General features: G+C 38.9%; 1 long non-coding RNA gene across 2 annotated transcripts in view; it reads right to left on the bottom strand.

Annotated features, from left to right (window-relative positions):
- Positions 1-8: 8 nt before the first annotated feature.
- The window catches only part of LOC141577960 (uncharacterized), a 28,095-nt gene continuing 7,439 nt past the window's right edge, over positions 9-20,664 (bottom strand). The window contains exons 3-6 of one of the 2 annotated variants that reach the window (XR_012507654.1): positions 19,568-19,747; positions 1,490-1,608; positions 698-899; positions 9-233 (exon numbers count right to left, since the gene is read on the bottom strand). This is a non-coding gene — a long non-coding RNA (uncharacterized LOC141577960). The remainder of the gene's footprint in view (positions 234-697; positions 900-1,489; positions 1,609-19,567; positions 19,748-20,664) is intronic. The other variant, XR_012507655.1, reaches the window with a different exon arrangement.

Genomic DNA, 20,664 nt, shown 5'->3' with positions numbered 1-20,664 from the left:
TCAGCCTAGAGACTTCGCCATTTTGCTAAGAAACCTCGACTGTGCTCAGGGGCACAGTATTTTGGAGTGCACTGGTGTTCACGTCTTAGATGAGTTGGAGTAACTCAGAAATACAGCCTTGTAGGCACCTTCGATATGCTGGGTTCCAACCTGTTAGGGAGGTCCAGACATGCCCTTCGTATAGAAAAGCACCAACACAGCAAGAGAGAAGGGCAGTGTAGCACTTTAAATCCCTTGAAGAGGGGAAAGAAGGAAAACTAGGTCATTTGACGTATTTGTGCAACACCGATACATTCTGTTCAGATTCCTGATTTCTCTTTTGAATGTTCTTTGACAACTTAATCATAACCTCTTCTGTTCGTGTGGTAAGTGTTAAAGTCAAGATAATATGCCTTGTTTTTATCCTACTCACATCTCTCTACCTCTGTTTTTCCCACTTTCACTGTAACCCACATTTATGAGATTACAAAGTTGAGATTGCAGATAGAGTGCTTAAGTCACTGGGGTTTGGTTGCTTCCCCCCCGCCCACCCCGACCCCACTTAAGTAAATAATCAGTTGCAGACTCTACAGCGACATATTTTCAATGGAAAGTACTGGGATCTGGGATTTTCAGACCAATGACCGTCACTGGCCTCACTCTACCCAAACGTCAGGGTAGACACTATGACCGACTTCTGGATTTCACCGTCACTTACCTGGTCTCTGCTGTATGCTTCTAGCTCCTATGCTGGAACAACTTAAAAGGAACCAGAAGACAGCATACTAAGAGGAGGTCCTGAAATGGGTAAATCACCTATTATATCCTATTTTCTTCTTTCTTTTAATCTTATTTGCTTCTATTCTCCTTGGAGAACAAAGACTTCAAACTCAGACTTTTCAATAACAGCTTTGTTTGTCCTGAAATAAAAACAACAACAACAACGTTTTTACCTCCGAAGATGTGAATAAAATGCCCGTTGAGTTATTCTATCATGATGCCTTTACCTGACAGAGGTTCTTTTATTCTGGTTCTAAGAAGTTTTGGTGATCCAAAAAAGAGAAAGAGGACTTAATGAGGACATGATAACTGTCTTAAATATACAAAGGGCTATCATATAAAAGGGTTGGTAGATTTATGTGTATCTACAGTACAGAACTGGCCAGGAAGTGAAAGTTTAATGGAGTGAACACAAGAGTCATCTTCAAATTTTGCATATAGTTATGTGGAAGAAGTAGGAGACTTTTAAAAGATATAGCCAAGGGGCATAACCAAAGCCAATCTAGGGAACCAAATAAAGTTAAATCACTTAGAATTTTTTTAACTTGGTATAAAATAGATGTAGAGGCTGCAATATTAGGGATATGATGTGAAGGAAACCACATGTTGTTTTGGGTTGGTCTGAAAGGCTGACTTTATACAAGGTCAAACTAGAATTATCTGACCTTGTAGGACCTATATATCCAGGAAATACTCACTTCTATCTCTCTTTAAAAGGTTTGGTTCTCACCTTAGGCTGCAAACAATAGTAATCAGGAATCCTGTTCCTGGACTTTCAGCTCTTATCCACACATTCTCAGCAGAACTACAGCTGGCTTTTCCAGTCAGCCAGTGAAATCCACTGTGTCCCTTTAGGGCAGACCATTTGCAACACTATTAATTCAATTATCTTAACATACATGCTTATCATACCATTTAATGAAATAGTTTCCTCCTTGTGGGAAACCACTCTAATAGGAGTTGCGTGGTTCTTTTATTTATTTGTTTTGAATATGACCCAAAATGTGGTGATTCTATAAACTGAAGAGTACCAAAAAGTTGAACCACTAGAGGGAGTCCAGAACTAAAATAAGTGCTAAGGCTACAAGGTTGGTGAGTTTGAAGTGCTCTCAACTGTGGCTTCTAGGTTTTCCCAAGATTCAAACCCAGGTGTATGAAACAATCTGTTGTGTATGTAGTTACTTATTTTCACATAATTTCCACCTGTCCCAGGCCATGTAGAACTCACTTTCCAAGTTATAACTTAATTGCTATATTAAATATCAAAATGAGACTCTCAAAATCCAAAATTTTGTGATAGCTCAAAATCCAAACAAACTGAATTTATCTTGCTATTGTCTGGAAATAATTCTAGCTTTGAATTGTTTCTAATAGCCTGTTAAACAAAATCTTTGGTGAGATTTTCCTGAAGAGATGCATTTAACAAATAGTTTCTTCTTGATTTCATTTGCTACATTCAAGGTTACAGTCTAACACTAAATTAACCATAAACATTCTGAATTAGCAATAAATTTAAAATTAAAAAGAGATAGTTGGTCTCATTCAGAAACGTCCTCATAGACCAAATGGATGCTCCAGTCCAGTACCACCAGCAGAAGCGGCAAGGGATGCTCAAACTTGAGGAAGCCGTGCTCAGGCTAGGCCCTTGGATGAAGTGAAGCCAGTTTGCAACCAGTGAACCTGGGACCAGATCATAGAGAGCAGGCTACAGCCATAGTTGGAGTGGTCTGGCCTGGTTCAAACTCTGCTCCAGCCTGCAAAGGAAAAACCAGCTGGTTTGGGGTCTCTGCCTTTGCCTCTAAGTCCTGCTGTGACTTTTCCCCCCATGGTTGCTGAAGAAAGAAATTTAAAAAAAAAAAAAGTTGGAACCTGTTTCTTTTTTAGAATAATGATTATATACTATCTGTGTGCCTTCGGCATCAATAACATCACATTAAATATTATATTTCAGGACGTGAAACATGCCACAATTGTGAAAAATCTAAAGAAAATGGTTAAGCCAGTAGCATGAGTCATCTAAGGATCCATGAATGCTAGTCTTTCTTATGTTTCCATCTTCATGTTATGTTCAACCCTAGTATATTTGAACAGTAGCAATGATCATGAGTTGTAATAGATGTGTCTGGAAATACAGTTAACCACACTTGAAAAGGCATGATTTGCAAATGCTTTCACCTCAACATGTTCATGCAGATACATCAAGTGACTTATTTCCTCAGACATTTAATATGCCAAACAGACTTTCTTCTTTTAAAGTATATAATGAAAATCCCCTGAAAGAGGTCATCATTAAAATTGTTCTTTAAATTTTTCCACCTTTAGTCTTTCTCATATACCAAGGCTAGAACTGTTCTTGACAAGATACAGAGTCAAGGGAAGGGAGGTGATTAGAGCCATGAGAAATCTTCACTGGACTACAAATGACCTGCAGACTATAGTTCACAGAACATTCTGAAAGGCTGGTCTTGCAGATTTTCAGGAAACTGCTTGCTTCATCATTTTTTAGAAATAAGTCCTTAAAATAATTATCCCCTGTGTTGTTGGTTCAAACTGTTCAACTCATAAAAGTAATAATATTCATTTATTTATTAAACAAATATTTGTTGAACATCTACTCTGTGTTACTTACTGTACCAGAGGCTGAATATATATGGTGGTTAAAAAAAAGTGTAATTCTGTTGCCTTCATGAAGTTTATAGTTAAGTGGGGGAAGTCTGACATTAAAGGACTCAAAAAGTAAACAAACCAGATAATTAAAGGTGATAAAAATTGCTATGAAAGAAAATAAAACAAAAAGGGCTACTTGAACACATGGAAGCAGGGGAGGCCTCTCTGATGAAGTGACATTTAAGCTGAAACCTGAGGGATAAAAACAAACAGGCAGAAGAATTGGGGATAGGTGCAGGTCTGGGTACCAGAGAGGGAAAACCTGTGCCAGTGCCCTGAGGGTGGAACATGCTTGCTGTGTTTAAGAAATTAAAAGAAGGCCAGTTTTGTCTATACCATACTTTTGACACTTTCATGCTATTTTTTCTTATTGTTTTACATAGATAGATATTTTATTACTCCAAGTAGATGTTAACTTGTTTAAGGACAGAAACTAACTTTAACAATATGTATCTATGGTATATAGTATACAGGAATATAATTGTGCTCCATAAATACTTACTGAATTGAATTTGACTCAAATTAGGGAATAGAGTCTGGTAACTCTTTTCCTACGTGGGTTAGATCTTATTCTATCCAGACACATCAGATGCTAATCAGGGTAGACCTAAGCAGACCTCAAGGGGAATCTTCAAGGAGGATGCCCCTGCCCCTGACTGAGGCCACCTCTCCTGACACTTCTATCATTCATCTCTCCCTCTTTTGCCATTTAAAAAATTTCAGTTAAATCAATCATTATAAGAGTCTGTTAAAATTCAAGATCGTTGCCACAATCATTGCTAATGTTCAAATACTGTATCTTAAGGTTGAATATAACACACAGTTGGAAAACCCCGTGCTGCTGACTTATCTAAATGTTCATCTCTCCATTTCTCTTCCTACTATCAATAGGAACCCTTAGCACTTTTATTGGATTATTGCCACAGCCCCTCAACTAAACTCCATCCCTCCAGTCTCTCCTCACATTGCCACTATATTAATCCAGCCAGGGGACTACTGTACTTTGACCGGTTTGGGGGTTATATTTATCTTAAATTCTAGATCTTTCAAACATTCAAAGCTTTCTAAGAGTGTAATAGAAAAGAACAAATCTGACTCCATATTAGATCTGTTCCTTTGCCTTTAACCCTGTGCCCCATTTCCTAGGCTTAGTCTTGCTGGTTCTGCACCTTTTGTAAAAGAAAGTTGCCTACAGCCTGAAATAGACAGGATGGCCCATTCTCAAGGCTCTAACCTTTAAGGATATTAACACTTTTCCATTCATATAAAGATAACAAGTTTCAGAATAGAAAATAACGTTTGTTTTGTTGGAGGTTTACAGGGATACCATGATCTGACCCACACGGACAGCTGCAAGAACAAAGGATTTCAAGAACAAAGAACTTCTACCCAAGAAGTTTGCAACAATCAAGCATATCCCCTCCCCTTTTTAGTATAAAAGGAGCCTGAATTCTGAGTTGGAGAAGATGGGTCTCCAGTCAGCCATCTTCTTGGTCTGCAGGCTTTCCACATAAAGTCACTATTCCTTGCCCCAGCACCTCGTCCCCTGATACACTGGCCTGTCCTGCGGCGAGCAGAACGAGTTTAGACTTGGTAACAAAAGTGGCCCAATATTACGTAAGATCTGATCTTGGAATCTGAGCCAGAAACAAGGCTAGTCTACAGAAATAGGGAAGACATTATCTGCAAATGGTTTATTCATAGTAATTCACAGGTATTACTTCAACAAAGTTTCCTCTAGTTCTTTGCTACTCCCCATGCAAGAATGGAATGAAATCTTTCATTTCTATTTTCCAAGGCACCAAGAGTAGGCAGAGGGGATGAAAATATCTTTGCTGCACCACTATACCATATTGGTTGGTAAGACCTTGCTAGAACAGTACAAGCCCTGGGGGAGGAGAGGAGGGGGGAGGAGAGGAGAGGCAAGAGGAGGGGAGGAGATATCATAATCTTTTGACTTCAAAATGGGAGGACCGACTCCAGAAGAAATTGATCTACTGGGTTCCAAAGTAGCAAAACTGAAGATAAAGGAAGGAAGATACACATTCTGAGTCTTCTCAAGCAGATAGGGAACTTTCTTCAGAATAATCACATTGTTCACTTTATCCTTAGTAATGAATACTTCATTTGTCCGTGGAAGTGAAGGTCAGTGTTTCCCTCCTAAGTCCAAAAATGTGTGGGAGAGGCCATGAATGCTCAAGCATTTTTCAGTTTTCTTTGGGAAACTTCTTTCCATGTTGCTCTGCTACTCCCAGACTTTCAAACTTTTCTGAATTCAAGTAGACTCGGTATGTTTCATTACCATGAAACAGTGTCTGACCTGCTTTGGTGCCATTGCAATACGTTCTAGGCAAACATGCCACCTCTGGACAGAATTCACCAATTCCAACTCTGGCTTTCCTCAGCGTGTAACCTGCACCCCTTTTACACATGGCGTCATGGTGTCATTTTACACATGGCACATGGCGTCATTATGCCTGGAGTGAGCCAGCTGTTTTCCTGTCTTCCCTCTACTCCCTCCTCATTTTAAGAGTTGACACTGTGTGTTAGTTATCTTTCATCTTTCATTCTGCCTTTTCCTAACAGGGCCTAACTACTTGCTGTGTGAGCTTGAGCAATCCATTTAACCCTTCTGAGCCTGGTTCTTATAAAATGGATTATTGTGAGGATTAAGTGAGATACTATTACTTTTTAAAATTGAAGTACAGTTGATTTACAATATTATATTAGTTTCAGGTGTACAACATACTGAGTCAATATTTTTATAGACTATACTCCCTGAGATACTATTGTATTAATTGTAATGATTATTGCCTACTTTATAAGGATATTATGAGATATCATGGAAGTTTCTTTTGAAAAGTGGAAAGCTCTACTGGTATGTAATATAAGGCTCTACTAAATAGTAACAGTTATACTTAGAAGTGCCAGGCACAGTTCTGAGTGCTTTACATGTATGATCACATGTAATCCTTCCAATAACATTGGGAGGTTGGGATTATTATTTCTAATTTACAGATGAAGGAACTGAGGCACAGAAAGGTCATACACTTAGTAAGTGGCAGGGCTAGAATTCAAAACGAGGTGGTCTGGTTGGCTCCCAAGTTCCCATTCTGAACCACTATGTTATGCTATAATCAAATTTGGGCTTACAAACTGTTTGTTTACTCGTTGCTTAATAGTTATGTGACCTTGGGCAAAGTTTAAAATTCTAAACCTGATGTTCATTATTTGTAAAATGGATAAAAGTAGTTCCTGTCTGATAGATTCATTTACTTAGCAAATATTTATTGAACTTCCACTGTTTGCTTATATACTGGGCATACTGCAATATCATGTTGAGTACATTCACACAAAACACTTGGCATACTGCCAGGCACATGGTAAGTGGTCATTGTTAATTATTATTTTAATTAATAATAATAAGTTAATAACTTCTCTGATACATGTTTCCTGTTACTAGCTACCATCACCATGTAGTCATCTTCTACTGGTTCCCTAATTCTTCTATTTGAAATACTTTTGTGGCCCATGCTATAGGATACTGCTTTGCTATCATAACAAAAACAATCAAAACAAAACACAGCAATACAAGTATCTCTCAGGGTTAAACAGAGAAAGTGGGTTTTTAAAAATATTTTATTTATTTATTATATTATTTACTTCTTTTACTTTGGCAGGGAGAGGGGAGAGGTAATTAGGTTAATTTATTCTCAGAGGAGGTACTGAGGATTGAACCTAGGACTTCCTGCATGCTAAGCAGGTACTCTACTGCTTAAGCTATACCCTCCCCTCTGAGAAAGTGTTTTAAATGGCTACTTCCTGATACATAGCTAAGGCCATGCAAGGCATGCAAAATACGCTTACTGCCAAGGCACATGAGGTACATTTGGTGAATGTGAAGATATAAGGATTATCAAATATAATCCTTTCAGGAAAGGTACAATTGGGAAACCAAATAGCCTCACATTAAATCTCTAGGGACATGTAAGGAGCCCAGCAGCACCTCTGGGAGTCCAGATGGGAAGGGGTGGCCTGCTGTGCTGTCTGTGCTCTCCTGCACTGTGCTCTGGTGCTGAGAGTCCATCCTGTGCTTGCCTTACCCTGCTTCTGAGAGAGTCAGCAGTATTGCTAGATCGTGTAAGAGATTCTACCTCCCTAGACTGCTGATAATCAAGTGGGATGATAAATATGAAATCACTTTGAAATATTTTACACACACACACACACATGCAAATAGTGAAGAGTTATATACAAGAGTGTTTTGGTCATGTACAGAGAACATTCAATGTAGGAAGCAGATGTGGCAAGTACCACTATCTTCCCCATTTCTGAACCTGCTCTCAGCATCTTTTTCTTTCTTAATGTGACCAAACGTGCCTTCCTGTCTTGACTAGTTCCCCTTCTCCCCATTTCAGTTCCTATTCATAATAATGACAATAGCTAACTTGTAGTGAGTGGTGTTTTAAGTGCCTTACATGTATTAATCTTCATAACAACTCTATGAATTATGTACTCATATTATCTGGATTACATTCAAGAAAGCTGAGTTCCAGAGGGTTTAAACAACTTCACAAGGTCATACAGCTAGTAAGCAACAGAGTCAGCTTCAACTGGAAGTACAGATCTAAAGCCCATGCTCTTACTACTCTGCTGGCTTGTGTCTCGCTCTCCCACGGTGCCTGCCACTGTCTTAGTACATATTTACCAAGCTAAAATTTTTCAGGCAGCAGTCAGCATTTTTCCTTTTTACCTTTTAAAATTCAGTCAATGAGCTCAGAATATTTTTTTTAAATCTAAAATCAACTCTAATATAATATTTGTTACCAGCATGAGAAATTCAGGATCTTACCAGCTGGTAATAATTCATGCTATAAACTTTGATTTTTTTTTTTAGTCATTATCTGGGGAAAAGGAGAGTTTAGCAATAACTCTGTGTAATATTAACTAATCTCTTAGCTTAGCTAGCTTACAACCACAAACATACCTACACAAGAAATGAGGTCAAATCTCATCTATTTTTCCTCTGATAATTACTTGATATAACACTCAAGCTGCTACTTGCTCAAGAGTTAGACATAAAGTTGGCGGAATCAGCTTTATTAATGACACCGTAAACAGGGCTAAGCATTATTTTGAAATGTATGCACACTGTCTTTCTGAGATACAGGAATGGAGTGGTGAAAAAACGAGGACTTGAAAGAAACTCTGAGATCATCTAGTTTGTACAGTTCCTGGAGAGGATAAGTGACCTGTCCAAGCAGTTAATATTATCCCAGTGGGTACTGGTTGAGCAGGGGCTAGAATTCAAGCCTCCAGATCAGCATGCACAGTGTTCTTTCCTCAGTACTGCATTTCTGACCAGAACTCTCTCAGACAGGCTGCTGTAATAGATACAATGACATGAAAGCCTTCTCACAGTCGAGAAACCCTTCACGGGTTGCCCTAATAAAGATACTACATTTCACTCAGAATTATAATTTCATTGTACAGTCAGCCCTCTGTATCCCCAGGTTCTGCATCAGTGGGTTCAACCAACCATGGGTCAAAAGTATTTGGAAAAAAATTTCAGAAAGTTCCAGACAGCAAAACTTGAATTTGCTGCACTCTGGCAACTATTTACATAGTTTTTACATTGTATTTACAACTATTTACATAGCATGTACATTGCATTAGGTATTATAAGTACTCTAGAGATCATATAAAGTGTAAGGCAGGCTGTGCATAGGTTATATGCAAACATTTTATACAAGGGTCTTGAACACTGCGGAACTGGGTACCTACAGGGGTCCTGGAACCAATCTCCTTTGGGTGGTGAAAGATGACTCACCTATTAAATAAGTAGATTCCATATGTCACATTAGCTTAATTTGAAGGCAGCTAAGGGTTTGACTGTTGTGGCTTAGATGTTGAAGGACAGCTAAACCTACCTTCTGATCGTGAGAAAATACTAGGAGCAATCATAGAAAATGTACATCATAGTGCTGTCCTAAAATCCTCAAGTGTAATTTTAGAGTAAGAAGCCTCAAGTTCTAGAAGCGGACCTCTCTCCACAAAACTGATCATTACGTAAAACTAGCTTATTGTCCTTCTGATGTGGTCTGGGTACTTCTTTGCAACATCAGAGGAAACAGGAGTCTGGGAAATGTCTGCCTCTGAATGTCTTCCTGCATTCTTTAGGAAGAGAATTCTCTTTCCTCCTTTTGGCTTATATCTGAAGAATAAATTATTTATTTTTGTCACCTAGCTCCTTCCTTTTCTAAACTCCGATTGTACTTTGTGAGTGATCCATGTCTATTCAAAGCTCTTTGCAGTATGAGAGGAAAGCTCTGCCTTGTCTCAGGAACGTCCTGGCCTTCTAAAGCTTTGCCAACAGCCAGACGACAAAGTTCTGTATGTAGGGCTCCCCAGGTCCTTGGCATCACCTGGGGGGGTTGTTAGAAATGCAGAATCTCAGGCTTAGATTCCAATCTGCCTTTTAACAACAACTTCCCCGAGTGATCTGTATGTACTCTCCTGGATGCTTTTGTGTGAACCCCTGGTGCTTCTCTCTGACCTAGAAGTAAGGCCGACACCAGTGTACCTCAACCCAAGGTAAAAAAAAAACCTTAGGTTGAAAACAAGACGTCTTTGGTGATTTGGGGACATAGCTTTATTAATTTTGTCTGATAGTTGTTAAACTTGGATTGGAAAAAAACTTTAGAGGTCATCCAGTTTAACCATTATCATTGCTGTGAATTTCAGTATAATGATCAATTGTTATAAAAAGGTTAAATTTGTGTTCAGGATATTTTGTTCAAAAAGATAAGAGCATATGATACATCTTAGAAAGGCAGCTAGAAGAATGGGAGAAATTTATATATAAAAAAAAGTTTTGGTGATTAGAGGAATAAATTTCAGTTATCTGGAAATGTTTACTGATATGAACCTTCTCAGCCATACTGGTGTCCCCCAAAGAGATGTTTATCTCTCAAATTCATATGCTAACTCCATATGCTTATTTTGTATCTGCCCAAACTGACTGTCTCATACAATTACAATTTTAGTTTAACTTCCCACAAATTCAAGAAATTGCTATATATATATCTATTAAACTAAAATTTCCATAAAAATAAAGGGAGGACAAGAGATAAATCTCCCTAACAAAAAATTCCAAATAATACATGAAGAGAAACCTCTCTTCCCTTTCCAGGCTGATCTTAGTGACTCACTTCCAAAGAACAGAGAACGGAAAGGAAAAATACTAACTTTACAGTGGAGAAAGCTGGCCAGTACCACCTTCACCAAGTGACCTGGGTCAACGTCAGCCTCCCCATTGATACCATTTACCTCCTGCTGTAATGTGCTGAGAAGGGTACTTCACATTTGTGGCATCCTTTCCAAAACCCCACAACCCCAGTCTAATCATGAGGAAAACATAAGATTAACCCAATTTGAGAGACAATCTACAAAATACCGAAGCAGTACTCTTCAAAATCATCATGGTCATGAAGAACACAGAGTAAGAAACTATCCTAGATCAGGGGAGACCAGAGAAGACATGAGAAATAAATGTAATGTGGTATCCTGGGTGGGATCGTGGAACGGAAGAAGGACATTGGTGGAAAAACTGGTGAAATCTGAATAACATCTGGAGTTTAGTTAATAGGAATGCACAGTGTTAGTTTCTTAGTTTCAGTAAACGTACTGTGGTAACTAACGTAAGATGATAACAGGAGGGGAAACTGACACTGGGTGACAGGAAAGAAACTCTGTACTATCTTTAATTTTTCTGTAAATCTAAAACCTATAATGGAAAACAAAAGAAAATTTCCGACAACTCACAGAAATAGTCTGGACACATTCAAGTAAGGTTCCTCTTGATACACAGCTTCTGCAAGTTTAGAGGGCAGACTTGCGTGAAATGCTGGCCTATACTATCCACACTTGAAGCATTTTTTGAGGCCTGTAACACCATTTTGCTAAATCTGGAAGTTAAAGGTTTACAGATTTGGATTCCCAGCATGTAAAACCAAAGTCCATTTTCCTAAAGCTCATTTAACTCTCGCTAAGAGAATTGCACTGAGGCATGATCACAGCAATGTCTGATGGATTTGGATGGGTCATTGGCGCTCTCTGAGCCATGGTTATCCCAGCGACCCAGTGAGGTCCCTCCCAGTTCTGAAATTCTAGAAATATGCCTCTCTTAAATAAGATTGTTTTAAATTGCGGTATCAGTTCTGAGGGGAACAATTAACATTTTGATTAGGCAATAATTCCACATTTATTAAGTGGCAATCACTGTGCTAGATACAAGAGCTATATAGCCCTTGCCCTCCAGAGGTCTGAGCCTGGTGATTGAGACAGATCTGTAAACAAGCTGGTACAGCCATGTGGCAAGTGCTGTAAAAGAGGTATTGACAAGGCCTGCTGGTGCACAGGGAGGCACTGCCTCACTCTGCCTCCAGGGCCTGGGAAAGGCTTTGGATCTGAGAACCAAGGAAGCCTGTGAAATATAACAAGTTGGTCTAACCAGAGCCAGTCCTCTAGTAGTAAACACTTATTTTAATTGTCTGTGTATGGAAATCTGGGATTACTAAATTTTCCCAGCCATAAATTGGCAGCTGAGTTAGAAGTCTGGTTGCTACAGAGCTGGGCCAGAAAAGCACTCCATCTCCTGTTGCAGTCTGGAGGATGCTGATATGCGTGAAATCTGCCCCCTGGGATGACTGACTTGCTGTCACGTGAACAACATAACTTTCTAGAAAAGGCCATGCGTTGGCTGTCATATTCTGCCGTTTCTAAATCAGGCCTTCATTAAAATTTCATGCCTTTCAAATGGTTTTATTTCCATCTTATGGCTGAATATTTGTGGCTCAGGCCTTGAAATCCTCAGTATATAGTTTCACTTTTAAATTCTGAACAGCATGGCAGAAACTGAAATTTAGGATTCCCAAGCAAAAGTTCAAAATTGTTTCTTTCCTTGACCCCAAGCTTGCAGACTGTGAATAATTCTGTTTAGTCAGGCCTTTCTTTACTTTTCTTTTTCCCAGTTTATTCCTTTTTGTTTGTTTTGTTTTGTTTGTTTTACTTTTTTTGTTCACTTTCTGTGTGTGTGTGTGTTTTTGAGGGGGGCGGGGGGCTATACCTTTTTGTTTTGCTTTGTTTAATTTATTTAATTTTTTAAATTTATTTTTTGTTTTCTGGGCAGATCTTTCTTAATGAGACCAGGATATGACAGTGGGGGAAGTTCTGTCACATAAATGATCGTGATGGGGCTGGGGTGAGCGCTTTCTCCTGGGACGTTGCCCAAGCCAACCAGAGAGACGGGGGCAGAAAATGGGCAAATGTGACGTCTCCCTTTCCCAAGGCCCAATTAGAGAAGTGCCTTTTGCGGGGAGTGATAGTTCTGGAAAATTCCTCGCCAGCAACAAGTGAGATAGGCAGGAGTGAAAACAGCAAGCACAGACCTGAGAGAGCCTGGCCAAGTGCACAGACACTCAGAACGCTTCCCACGCTAATCTCCGGGTCCCACCGAGCACCTCGTGTGCGCGCGCCAGAGGAGCCAGGTGGCCGTGGGAGGGCTTCTCCCAGCGCAGTGTTTACAGTTTTCTTGGGGCAGGGCTGCGAGGGAGAACATCTGGGACAATGAGAGAGTTCTTTATGGTATACACAGAATCCCTTGCTTCTAAAGAAGGAAAAAAAAGGACATTTACGGGTTTTTTTTTTCTGATTATAAATGTAGTAATGGTTCATAGAGAACACTGCATAAGTTGCAGAAAAGCAGAAAGAAGAATATAAAGAATTTGTATCCAAAGATAGTCACTATTGAAGTGGATAAGCAGCAAGGACCTGCTGTATAGCACAGGGAAATATATTCAATTTCTTGTAATGAGCCGTAATGAAAAATAAATTAAAACTGTGTATATGTATGTACGTGTATAACTGAATTGCTTTGCTGTACACCTGAAACTAATACTATAAATGGGCTACACTTCAACACAGATAAAGAATATAAATAAATGAATAAATGAATGAATGAATAAATACATAAAGATACTATTAAAATTTTAGTGGATTTCTTTCCAGGATTTTATATACATAGATATTCAACGTGGTTGAGAAAACCCTGTATGTATAGTTCCACATTCTGTTCTTTTTCTCTTAATATCATGACATAAGAATCGTCCTGGGTTATTAACACTCTTTGTAAATATTCTTCTTAGTGGTTGCTTGTTGTATCCTATGATGAAATTAATTTATTCTAAATCCTAAATGCATTCATCCAATAAATAAAAAATACTCATTAAGAAAACTTATTTATTCACTTAAGAGCCAAATGCTGAACGTGTTGTAATTTCTTTAACCATTTTCTAGTTGTTGGTCATTTAATCCGTTTCTTTTTTCTTTTTCTTTCTTTTCTTTTTTTTGAGAATCTAGCCCAAAGATGAAAATAGGCAGTTAGATTTAAGAAGAGAGTTGAAAAAATACTAGGAGAGAAATCTGGGCTGAAAGAATGAACAAGAGAGAGAGTGCAGTGAAAGCTGCCCTCCCACCACTGAGGCATCTAAGGATATTTCCTGCAAAACCTGAAATTGTTCCTGGGCAAAGACATTCCTGTGGCACTGACATTATGTAACAAGATGATGGTGATTCAGTAGCTTCTCCATCATTTCAGAATTGGCCATATGCCTTCCTTGCTCTTGGGTGCTGACTAGATGTGGCCCATCCATGGCCAGCACCACCAGTGCTAGTGGCTATTGGGTTAGGAAAGGGAAGGGCCAACTTAGGGGAAAATGCGAGGCACAGCTTTTTCAGCAGGGTGAGTGGAGCTATTTTAGCCCCTGTTAAAAGTCTGAAGGTTGGACTCAAGTGGGGATGACTATGTAGTCTATTTCCAGAACCATCCCAATGGGGCAGACTTTTCTGGAGCATCTGTCCCCTTCTGGACGTTCTCCCTTCCTTGACTGTAATGTAGGGGCAACAGCTACACCTGTGCTAAAATACCTTCTCCTGCCTCCATAGAGTTCTCAGGGAAGCATCTTTGGCATTTCTAGGCTTGTTTAGAGTGCTCATACTAGGTCCTGGTCTTTCTCTGTCTTCAGCATTCAGCTCCAGCTGACCTGTAGAAGTTCAATTTGTCAAAGACTCTACCACACAATCTTTATAAGTACAGTGGCATCCTAAGAAGGGCAACTGTCTGATAAATAACTCCCAGAAGAAACACTCAGAAATCTCCTGAAGGATAGACGGGAGCATGTAACACAACATGAAACTTGCAGGAGAGTATCCAATAATGGAAGTAATTGGACTACATATATACTTTGTGTTGCAATTGATATTTCCCTGAGAATCTGGAGAAAATCAAGAGGTACAGAAGGTAAGGGAACAGGCTTTGAAGTCTTAGAGACCCGAGTTTGAATTTGGCTGTGTCAGTTACTTGGCAGCTATTTGACTCTGGACAATTTACTTAAACTCTCTAAGGCTCAGTTTCTTCATCCACCTGAGATTATCATACAAATACCTCCTCATAGATGAGTAAATGAGATAACAGACATGAAGCTCTTATCTGGCACATGTGAGCACTCAGTAATTAGTAGCTATTATTGTTAAGTAAAGTGGAAGTGATTTTAAAATTAATCCAGTCAACAAATATTAATTGAGCACCATTAGGGGCAGGGCTGTGTGACAACTCCCCACCAACCTCCCCACACACATATGCTTTATCTTTCCTGTTAACTGAGTTTTTCTATGTGGGTTCATTTAAATTATAATGGTAAGTACCTTTTTCAAAATAGTAGATTTGTTACATTGTCTACTAACTTCTAGGTAAGTCTCAAAGGCTCTTCAAAAGATAGGAACATTGGTGATAATGTCTTTTACAAGTCTACTTTCAATTCTTTGAGTGAACAGTATTTACTATTTATTTATCTACTCTAAAAGAGAAATTTCCTCTCAATCGTTTAACCTTGAAGTTATCTTTTCTCACTTTTTAAAGATAAAAGGGTTTTTTAACCCCAGAGTCCCATGCTATGTATTTAAAGAAGTATTCCCCCTTTGCATTTTCAAACAACTATTAATTTGGCCTCATTTGAAAGAAAGATGATTGAAAGAAAGATTTCTTCTTCCTTCATCAGTTTCTCTCTATATAAAGGTATTTTAATCTTTATCTGTCCTAAGACTGAGGTGTGACCTGAAGAAGATGTATGTGAAAAGATCATCAGCATCAGTAGTCATTGGGAAAATGCAAATTAAAACCACAAAGAGATACTATATCCCACCCATTAGAATGGATATGATCAAAAAGGATGAGCAGCACTATTTACAATAATCAAGACATCGAAACAACCTAAATGTTATCATTAGATAACATCAAATGTCCATCAACAGATGACTGGATAAAGAAGTTCTGGTGTATATATATATACACACACACACATACACGGTAGAATACTACTCAATCATAAAAAAGAATAAAATAATGCCATTTGCAGCAACATGGATGGACCTGGAGATCATCATACTAAGTGAAGTAAGCCAGAAAGATAAAGAAAAATACCATATTATACCACTTATGTGTGGAATCTTAAAAAAAAAATAACACAAATGTACTTATCTACAAAACAGAAACAGACTTATGGTTACCAGGGGGGAAAGGGGATAGGGAAAGATAAATTGAGAGTTCAGAGTTTGCAGATACTAATTAGTATATATAAAATAGATAAATAACAAGGTTCTACTGTATAGCACAGGGAACTATATTCAATATTTTATAATAACCTAAATGGAGAAGAATATGGAAAGGAATATATATATACATTTGTATCATTGAAACACTATGCTACACACCAGAAATTAATACAACACTGTAAACCGACTCTACTTCAATTTTAAAAAAAAAGGATGGACTTCCACATGTTGGTGAGGATGTGGAGAAACTGGAACCCTCATACATTGCCGGTGGGAATGTAAAACTGGTGCAGCCACTTTGGAAAACAGTTTGCCAGTTCCTCAGAATGTTAAAAATGGAGTTACCATATGATACAGCAATTCCAATCCTATATATTGACAATAAATGAAAACATTCACACAAAAACTTGTACCCAAATGTTCATAAGAGCATTATTCATAACAGCCAAAAATGAAAACAATGCAAATGTCCATCAACTGAAGAAGAGATTAATAAAATGTGGTATATCTATACAGTGGAATATTTTTTGGCCTTAAAAAGAAATGAAGTACTGATACACATTACCACCATGTGGATCAACCTTAAAAACACTATGCTAAGTGAAGGAAGACACAAAAGACCACATATCGTGCAGTTCCATTTATATGAAATGCCCAGAATAGGCCAATCAATAGATCAAAAGTATATTAGTGGTTGCTAGGGGTTGGGAGGAGTTGGAAGGGAAGTGTCTGCTAATGGGTATAGGATTTCTTTGGGGGATGATGAAAATGTACTGGAATTAGTGATGATAGAAGAACAACTCTGTGAATATACTAAAAACTGCTGACTTGCACTCTTTAAAGAGTGAACTTTATGCTATGTGAACTATATCTCAATAAAGCAGCTATTTTAAAAAATAAGACTGAGCTGGAACAGATGCAGTTGTTAGTCTGTTAACAAAAGTTGCCTGCCACCTATTCATGTATCAAGACATTATCACATATTATCATTGTGACATTTGCCTTTTAGTTTAAGTTTACTTAGGACCTAGAAGAAGAGAATAGTGTTTACCGCTTTTAAATTTCAGAGGGTATCTGAAGACTAAGGCGAAAGAAATGAGAAGATTCCTTGAAGCAGACTCTGTGGGCTTCTTCCTCAATTTTCTTAAAGCCAGATCAGTTGGAATGCTGACTTAAGCTGAGATTATTTTAAACACTGGAAGAAAGCTGGATTTAACTTAGTTAGAGCTACAGTTTTGTGGGTGCCATCTGATAAAAGAACCACATTGAGAAATGCTGGGCAGTAATAACCCCGCTGTTGACAACTAATAAAAACTGAAAAGATCTGCAAGAGGACAGTGCAGAGGCTGCTTTCATAAGATGTTGCAACTCATTAGATACATAGGACTAGATCAGGAGAAGGAGGCAAAGATGCCTAGGGTTTCAAGCCTAAACGACTAGAAAATGATGGAACCATTGACAAGAGTTAGAGGAAGGGCTGGTGTGAGTTCCACTGCAGGCACACTGAGTTTGAGCTGCTAACAAAATACCAGTGTAGAAGTACAGCATTTTTAGAGCTGAAAGGACCCTACTAATGATCTAGTGACCAGTGCCTTTATTTTCATTGAGAAATCTCAGGCTGAGTGAGAGGGAGTGAATTGCCCAAAGTGTGGTTGAAAATTGGTACCAGAGCTCCTAGGCTAGCATTCTGACCTGCAGGTAGCTGGAAATGTAGATCAGAGACTCAGGAGAGAAAGAGCTGCTAAAACTACTTGGACATCATCTGAATTGTAGGGATAGTTGAAGTTACGAGAGAATTTCAAGAGGCAAAAAGGATGCTGAAATCAACGACTGCAAAATAGATATCAAAGAGTGAGGTCGGGTTCTCCTAGCCTGGGCTTTCAGAGAGGCACCTCCTTCTTCAGACGACTGATTGAGGGCCTGGGTTTTGTCAGGCACTGTGCTTGGGACACAGTGGCAGATAAAACAGACTCCCTGCCCTTTTGGAGCCAACAGCCCAGGGAGAGACAAACAGATCCGCAGGCAATTCCAGTGCAGTGTGATAGATGCTGTGAGATGGGAGAACACAGTGCTGCGGGAGCAAGCCAGTCCACAGCATTGCTGGTCCAGAAATTGAATTTCATTGGTTTACCCAGAATTGACTAGGCAGGCAGGAAAAGGAGAAAATGAAAAAAAAAAAAAAAAAGAAGAACATACTTTGAGACCAAAGACTGAACTATACCTACTAAACTCACCAAACTTTGAAGGATAAGCTACAATAGTGACAATACTTTACAAGGAAAGTCTTGTCAGCCCTACCTCTCACTTGTGCTCAGCCTGCAAGGTAACCCCATCCCCAGGTCAAGGTTCCCAGGAATGAGAAGGTTGCTCGGTGAATTCAGAATTTGAAGGAAGTAAATATTCTTAAAGGCTACTTCATCAAAACCTATGAAATTATTTTTGTCCTCAGTAGGTATCACCTTTCCAGGGACCAGAATATTCTGATTCTTGTATTCTTATATTCAGAATACTCTTACATAGAGCTGGATAAATAGGCTGATAGATTGTACACTCTGGCTTCCTTTGTAAAAACTCCATTTTGACAATCATACCTCTATAAATGCAGTGTTTTAAAGATTTATTTGTTTATTAGGTAATTCATTCACATGTTCAAAATGTAAAAGTACAATAGGGTACATAGTGAAAAAGCTCCCTCTTGCCCCTGTCCCTCAGTCACCCAGGTCCCTGCCCCAGGAAGAACTTATGTTATCAGTGTCTCGTGTACTCTCCCAGACATATTTTCCAAATGCAGTCCAAATAAAACATTTTTAAAATTCCATCTTTCTTTAATTACATTCCAATCATGAGAATATATTTTGGTCACCTTTTTTGAACTTGAGTAATCTCACTTTTTTCTGATTTATTCTGAGAGATGTCCTCGCTCCTAACTATAGGTACAAATGTCTCTTTCAATGGGTGACTTCTGCAGATAGCCAATCTCATCCACTGTGTGTGTGCGCGCGTGTGTTACCAGTTTCACAGATGATCTGTATCTCTAAGTTCTAGGACCACATTACGATTGTTTCCTGTGTACAGATTCTGATGTCAACCACGATAATGAAATAATGAATTCTTACAATAAGTTCTTTTGTTATTCATTTTTCTGACCCAATGACTTTACTAGCTTCTTGTTTTAATATCAGGGCATATTAAAAACAACAACAACAACAACAACTGTACTTTGTTGGCTGAAACCAGGTATAGTTGGGTATATTCCCAAAGCAACAGTGATGAGGGAGATATTGGAAAGCAGAACCATTTTCCATGCTTCTGATATATTTTCTAACCTTTGTCCTTTTATCCCAAATTATGCCTGTAGATTAACCTACAAGAGTACACTACTATTAGACACGAACATGCATAACCATTAATTATGAGACCACCACGATCCTACAATTACTGGTTTGATCAGAGTTATTGGTGTCACACTCACCTATTGCCAGTGAGGGAGAAGAAGGCAGAGTTCACAGTCTTTTCCACTTTTTTCTGAAAAAAGCAGCAATCTCAATGACCAGGGTGTTGCCAGGTATCACCATCACTACCTTGCAGAGTTGGCCCAGCAGTAGATGAACACACCAGTATCGAACTTGTGCTTCCAACCAATGAGGTCAATCTAAAAATTGTTACAGAACTCTCTCAAGAACAACAACAACAAAAATTAATACATTAATAAATAGGAAAGGAAAAGTAGGGGCTGTCTAAAGTGTTTGATTTGCTTTTGTATCAGTAGAACTGATTTGGGTGGCTCTAGCCACACATTTCCCTCTGGATTCCTGGAGATAAGGGTATGTTCTATGGCTATCATAAGAGGTTTTCTTTATGTAAAACTTTAATAATACCCTGGCCTCATTATTTCCAGGCACTTCCAATTCTTGCTTCTACAAAATGAAAACAGTGTCTTTTGATGAGTGACATGAGGATGTTTGTCAGAGAAATGGCACAGAGTGATGTCAATACCACTTGCTGTGAACACTTCCTGTCCTCTTACAGCCCTTCACTGTGGAGCAGCACGTCTCTGGCCACAATGAAGCATGAGACCTCAGGGGTGGCCACATTTAATTGTTGGGAGAAGGTGCTTTGTACATTTTGAGAAATGTCAGAGATTTCCCAAAACTTTCACTAGAAATGTGACACCTTCACCAGAAAGGTGAAAGAATTTAGTTCCAGGTCACACAGCAAGTTAGCAGCAGAGCTAAGACAGGAACTTTAGATTTACTGGTTCCTTTCACCCTATTCTCACACTTGGAGGCCTCCTTATTGTTAGAACTGATAAAATGTTACCTCACATTCATATGACTCAGTGCCTCGTCAAGTTCTACATGGACAATCTCTCCTTTTTGGCCAATCCTGTGTACCAGGGGCAGTGAATGCAACTGTTCTCCCTTTGACGATAAGATTGCAACTCAAGAAGACACATAGTTGTCTATTACAGAGTCAAGACCAGAACCCAGTTCTCCCAATTCCCTCTCCACGGCTCCTTCCACCAGGCCATCCTGCTTGACTGGTGCCTTCCATCAGTGAACGGGAAAA

The sequence above is a fragment of the Camelus bactrianus genome, chromosome 6 (assembly GCF_048773025.1).
Source record: "Camelus bactrianus isolate YW-2024 breed Bactrian camel chromosome 6, ASM4877302v1, whole genome shotgun sequence".
NCBI lineage: Eukaryota > Metazoa > Chordata > Mammalia > Artiodactyla > Camelidae > Camelus > Camelus bactrianus.
The sequence above is the reverse complement of the archived record's forward strand: the minus strand, read 5'-3'. Positions and strand labels throughout refer to the sequence as shown.